The 6,846-nt window shown below is 33.3% G+C and overlaps 1 pseudogene; it reads left to right on the top strand.

The window, feature by feature from the left end:
• Positions 1–1,363: 1,363 nt before the first annotated feature.
• LOC103236373 (transmembrane protein 161B pseudogene) lies at positions 1,364–3,632 on the top strand (annotated as a pseudogene).
• Positions 3,633–6,846: the final 3,214 nt, after the last annotated feature.

Here is a 6,846-nt window from a genome sequence, read left to right as displayed (position 1 = left end):
GGTTGACTTTTGTGTATTGTGAGAGATACAGTTTCAATCTTTTGCATATGGATATTCAATTTTCCCAACACCATTTATTGAAGAAGGTATTCTTTCCCCAGTGTACATTCTAGCTACCTTTGTTGAAAATCAATTGGCTATACAAACAGAAGTGTATTGCTGGGTTCTCTATTTTCTTCCATTGGTTTTGCTCAGGATTAATTTGGCTATTGTAGTTCTTTCTAGGTTTCATACAAATGATAGATTTCTGGTTTTTTTTATTTCTATAAAAATGATGTTATTTTGGTAGCAATTGCATTGACTCTAGATTTCTTTGGATAATGTAGTCATTTTAATGATAGTAATTTTTTCTATCCATAAGCATGAGATTTCTTTAAATTTGTTTGTGTGCTCTTCAATTTCTTTCATCAGTGTTCTGTAGTTATCTTCACAAACATTTTTCATGTCTTGGTTAAATTTACTCGTTGGTAATTTATATAGCTATTGTAAACAGGATTGCCTTCTAGCTTCATTTTTTGACTATTTTATTGTCAATGTGTTGAAACACTACTGATTTTTGTGCGTTAATTATTTTTTTTAGATGGAGTCTTGCTCTTTCGCCCAGGCTGGAGTGCAATGGTGTGATCTCAGCTCACTGCAACCTCTGCCTTCTGGGTTCAAGTGATTCTCCTGCCTCAGTCTCCAGACTAGCTGGGACTACAGGCGCATGCCACCACGGGCTAGTTTTTTCACTTTTAGTAGATACAGGGTCTCACCATGTTGGCCAGGCTGTTCTTGAACTCCTGGCCTCAGGAGAGTTACCTGCCTTGGCCTCCCAAAGTGCTAGGAATTCAGGCATGAACCACAGCACCTGGCCTTGTTTATGAGTCCTTACAGTCTTTTATCGGAGTCTTTTTTAGGTTTTTCTATATAAAAAATTATGTCATCTGCAAAGTGGACAATTTAACTTTAACTTCCTTTTGCAAGTCAATTTGGATGTCTGTTTTTTTTTTTTTTTTTTTTCTCTTGCCAGATTACTGATTAGGACTTTCATGTTCAATAAGATTTGTGAAAGTGAACATTCTTGTTTTGTTCGGTGTCTTAGAGAAAAAGCTTTCAGCTTTTGTCTGTTCAGTATATTGTTAGCTTTGGGTTTGTCGCATATGACCTTTACTACTTTACAGAATGATTTTTCTATGTCTAGTTTGTTGAGAGTTTTTAATATGAACACATGTTAAATTTTATCAATTACTTTTTCTACATCTATTGATCTAGTTATATGGGTTTTGTCCTTCATTCTACTGAGGCAATATATTCAGTGTATTGATATGTGTATGCAAGCATCCTTGAATTTTGGCATAAATTTCACTTGATCATGGTGCATTACCTTTTGATGTGCTGTAGCATTTGGTTTGCTAACATTTTATTAAAGATTGTTGCATCTATGTTTATTACAGATATTGGCCCATAGTTTTGTGTTGTTGGTGGTGGATCCTTGTCTTGTTTGGTATTGTGTCCTCACAAAATAAGTTTGGAAGCATTCCTTTCTCTTATGTGTTTTTGAAATAGTTTGAGGAGGATTGGTGTTCATTTTTTTTTATACATTTGGAATAATTCAGCAGTTATTCGACCTGATTTTGTCTCTTTTTTTGTTGGGAGACATTTTTTTACTGACTCAGTCTCATTTTTCATTGATCACTTCTGTTTTTCTACTTCTGATTCAGTCTGGATAGGTTATGTGTTTATAGAAATTCAATCAGTTCCTCTATATTTTCCTGTTTGTTAGCATTTATAATATTCTCTAATTATCTTTGGTATTTCTGTGATATCAATTGTAATGTCTGTTCTTTTATTTTGCTGATTTGTTTCTTATCTCTTTTCTTGGTTAGTCAAGCTAGCAGTTTATCAATATTGGTTATATTTTTGAATAACATATCACTTCATTGACCTTTGTATTTCTTTCCTTAGTCTCTCTTTAGTTTTTCTCCGATCTTTATTATTTCTTTCATCCTGCAAATTTTGGGTTTGCTGTGTCCTTGCTTTTTCACTTCCTTGACGTGCATTGTTAGATTGTTTATATGAAATCTTTCTGCTTTCTGGTGTAGATGTTTATTGCTGTTGCCTACCTGTTCTTAATGTGTTTGCTGTATAGTATAGATTTTGATATGTCGTGTTTTCATTTTCACTTCTTTCAATAGTTAAAAACATATCCATCTTGAAAACCAAACACTGCATGTTCTCACTCATAGTGTGTGATAGATATACAGCTGTTGTTACCATGGTGATGGCCAGTGTCATGCAGAGGATTATGCCTTGCTATTCTCTTGCTCAGTGGAATTCTTGCAGGGAATCAGCAAAAAGGGAAAAGCAAAAAAGGTAGGAAATATAATGGTCACATTGAAAGTAAGTCATTAACCATTCCACAGGATATTGACCTTCATCTAGAAACAAAGTCAGATACAGAAGTGGATACTTTAGCATTGCATTATTTTCCAGAACACCAGTGACTGGGGGATTTCACAGTGGCTGCTACAGTTGTGTATCTAGTAACTGAAGTCTATTACAAGTTTATGAAGCCTACACAGAAAATGAATATCAGCTTAGTCTGGTGCCTACTTGTTTTGTCTTTTGCAATCAAAGTTCTATTTTCATTAACTACACACTATATTAAAGTAGAATATGGTGGTGAAAAATCTATTTGTGTCACCTTTGGATTTTTTTTCTTTGACAAAGCAATGGTAGTGTTGATTGTAACAGAAAATTATCTGGAATTTGGACTTGAAACAGGATTTACAAATTTTTCAGATAGTGTGAAGCAGTTTCTTGAAAAGCAAGGTTTAGAATCTGAGAGTCCTGTTTCAAAACTTACTTTCAAATTTTTCCTGGCTATTTTCTGTTCACTCTTTGGGGTTTTCTTGACATTTCCTGGATTACGACTGGCTCAAATGCTTCTGGATGCCCTGAATTTGACAACAGAAAAAATTACCCAAACCTTACTTCATATCAGCTTCTTGGCACATTTATTTATGGTTTTGCTCTGGGTAAAACCAGTCACCAAAGACTACATTATGAACCCAACCTTGGGTGAAGAAAGTATCCCTTTAATGCCAGAAGCCACATTCGATACTCTGCGACTCTGGTTAATAATTCTGCTGTGTGCTTTGTGGTTGGCCATGATGTGTAGTCACCTGCAAGCTTATTTAAATTTAACCCAAAAATCTGTGGATCAGATGAAGAAAGAAGCAGGGTGAATAAGTACAGTTGAGCTACAGAAAATGGTGGCTTGAATCTTTTATTATCTTTGTGTCATTGCACTGCAGTATGTGGTGCCTCTGGTAATGCTATTTCACATAACTCTGCTTTTGGAAACACTAGGCAATCATTCCTGGGGTATTTATCCAGAATCTATCTCTACCTTACCAGTGGATAATAGTCTGCTCTACAATTTTGTTTACTCTGAATTACCGTCAGCTGAAGGGAAGATGAAAGTTACTGTTACACAAATAACAGTGACACTGAGCAGCTTAAAAATATTTTTACTCTTCTTCTTTTTTGAGGACTTCTGTCTTTTCTGACCTGGTGGATTGCTGCTTACCTCTTTTCTACAAGCCTTTTTGGGCTTTTTTATCACCAATATCTGACTGTGGCATGAATCTCAGTTAACAAAAAAAATATCAAAATCACACTTTAAATTCAAATATTTGTGTCCTTAAAGGACTGATGAAAACCAGAAGAAAGTAAATACAATGGGAAAAAAAATCAGAATATCTTGTATTAAATGTTTCCTTTGTATTCTCAGGGTGAATTAATGTTATAATATTTAAAATTACAAAATAGATTGTTAACTGTTACACTGTGGCATTGGAATTTTGACTCTCTGTATTTACTGGTATGAGAGGGCTATCTACAAGGGTAATATTTCTGATTACCTTGGTTGACAGAAACCTCCAGCAGTCTTTGAAACATCTCAAATGACTCTAGTTATTGATTGCTTTTAACGGTATTATGGTACTGTTGGTAGTCATAGTGGCTGTCTATAGAACAATCTTCAAACTGAGCCATGCTTTAGGGGAGGGAAAGGGGCTAAAGTCTCTTCTGTTGGTAATGTATTAGTTACTCCTGAAACGATAAAATCCAACAGAAAGGAAGAGATAGCTACTGTATATTACAGTAAAGAAAACTGCATAGTTATTTTAAATTTAATGGAGGTGAATATGGTTAATATCTACAACTACTTCTGCTTGAGAATAGGAAGAGTATTGTTTTAAAACATATTCTACCCAACTAGAGAGTTCTTTTAAAATGATTGGCCATATGAACATTTGTAATCTTGCCATTAGGCTTGGACCTGCCATATTTTATTTTATTCTATGATCCTAAATAGTTCCTTTTAATAGTCTAAAAGTATTTATCAATACTGGGCAGACTTTAAAGAAATTACTTTGTAAACCTGCTGACTACCTATATGTATTATACATTTATTATATATTAAATATATAATGAGATTATAAAAGATGGGAATATTGATTTCTTATAATATTTTAAGTTGCAGAATGTATGTTAAAAAGTGATTTGAATGAGATGATTTGTATCTAGAAATTTTATTTCTTTTTGGAATGAGATTAAAATACATTTTGAAAGTTCAAAAAAATGTCCATCTTAACTATTAATTGATCCAGTGGTCATTTGGGATTATGTTATTTAATTTTCATGTATTGATATAATTTTCAAAGATCCTCTTGGTGTAGATTTTTACTTGTATTTTATGGTGGTTTGAGTTATTTGCAATACATATTTTTTCAATTTGTTGTCATGTATATCCTATTGTGTTTTATTTTTTTTATTTTTTTATTTTTTTTTTGAGACGTAGTCTTGCACTGTTGCCCAGGCTGGAGTGCAGTGGCGTGATCTCAACTCACTGCAAGCTCCGCCACCCGGGTTCATACCAGTTCTTCTGCCTCATCCTCCTGAGTAGCTGGGACTACAGGTGCTGGCCACCACACCCAGCTAATTTTTTGTACTTTTAGTAGAGATGTGGTTTCACCGTGTTAGCCAGGATAGTCTCGATCTCCTGACCTCATGATCTGCCCACCTCAGCCTCGCAAAGTGCTCTGACTACAGGCTTGAGCCACCGTGCTGGGCCAGCCTATTGTTTTTCAGATGTTGATATTTGTAGTCTGTTATGGAGAATATGCTAATAAAAAGAATGTTTATTCTGCCTCTGTTGGATAAAATGTTTTGTAAATATCTATCAAAATCATTTGGCCTAAATTCCAGTTTAAATCCAATGTTTGTTTTTTGATTTTGTTTTAATAATCTTTTTCATTCTGAGGTGGGGTGTTAAAGTTTCCCACAGTTATTGTATTGTAGTCTATTCCTCTCTTTAGATGTAGTAATATTTGCTTTATGAATCTGGGTACTCCAGTGTTTGGTGAATATATATACTCAGAATTTTTATATTCTAACTTAAATTCTGGTTTGTGTGGTATAAGTATAGACACTTCTGCTTACTTTTGGTTTCTTGTTGCATGAAATATCTTTTTTCATGCTTTTATTTTCTTGTCTATATTTGTCTTAATAGGTAAGGTGCATTTCTTGTAGGCAGCCTATAGTCAGACCATGTTTTCTAAGTTCATTCACACAGTCTATTATCTTAAGTGAATAATACAATGCATTTACATTCAAGGTTGTCTTTGATATCTAAGGTAGTGTTTCTGTTATTGTCTTAACTGTTTTATATATTCTTTGTTCCTTACTATTTATCTGACTTTGTCATTGCTCTTTGTTAGTTTTTTTTTATAGTGTTACCATGAGTCCTTGTTCTTCCTTTTTTGTGTATTTGCTTTACCAGTGGGTTTTTTACTTTTATGTGTTTTCATGAAGGTTATCCTTTTGCTTCCAAGTTTAGAATTCATTTTATAAATAATTTTCATCTTAATTTCTTTGTTGACTTCATGGTCATTCATGTTGTTTAAATTTCATTTATTTGTATAGTTTCCAGAATTTCTGTTGGTATTGATTTCTAGTTTTGCTCCACTGTGGTCAGAGAAGATACTTAATCTGATTTTGGTATTTTAAAATTTGTTGAGACTTATTTTGTGGCCTAAAATATGGTCTATTTTGGACAATAATCCGTGTACTGATGAGAAGAATGTATATTCTGCAGTTGTTGAGTAGAATGTTCTGTAAATATCTGTTAAGTCATTTGGTCTAAAGTCCAATTTTAGTCCAATGTTTGTTTCTTTTCTGTCTAGATAATTTGCCTAATGCTCTGAATGGTGTGTTGAATTTCCCAAGTATTATTGTATTGCTCCCTATCTCTCTGTTTATGACTAAATATTGGTTTTATAAATGTGGGTGATCCAGCATTTTGTAAATATGTATTTATAATATACATGTTCTTAATGAATTGACCCCTTTATTATTATATAATAATCCTTTTGCATTTTCTTAACTGTTTTTGACTTAAGGTATGATTTATCTGATACAAGTGTAGCTTCTCGTTTTTGCTTTTAGTTTTCATTTGCATGGAATATCTTTTTCCATGCCTTTACAGGTAACATGAGTTTCTTGGAAGCAGCATATAGCTCAAAAATGTTTCTAAATGTATTCAGCCAGTCTATATATTTTTAAATGAATATTTAATCCATTTACAATCAAGGTTTACATTGATATCTGTGGTTTTGTTCCTGACATGTTGTTGTTTTCTAGTTAATTTATAAATTATTTGAATTTTTCATTTTCTTTGACTGTCGTTGTTTGGTGGAGTTCTGTAGTAGAGTCCTATGATTTGTTTCTCTTCCTCCTTCGTGTGATTGCTTTACCAGTGAGTTTTTTATACTTTCATGTGTTTTCCTGGTTGTAAAT

This window comes from Chlorocebus sabaeus, chromosome 9 (assembly GCF_047675955.1).
Source record: "Chlorocebus sabaeus isolate Y175 chromosome 9, mChlSab1.0.hap1, whole genome shotgun sequence".
Taxonomy (NCBI): Eukaryota; Metazoa; Chordata; class Mammalia; order Primates; family Cercopithecidae; genus Chlorocebus; species Chlorocebus sabaeus.
This window is presented reverse-complemented; position numbering and strand designations above follow the sequence as displayed.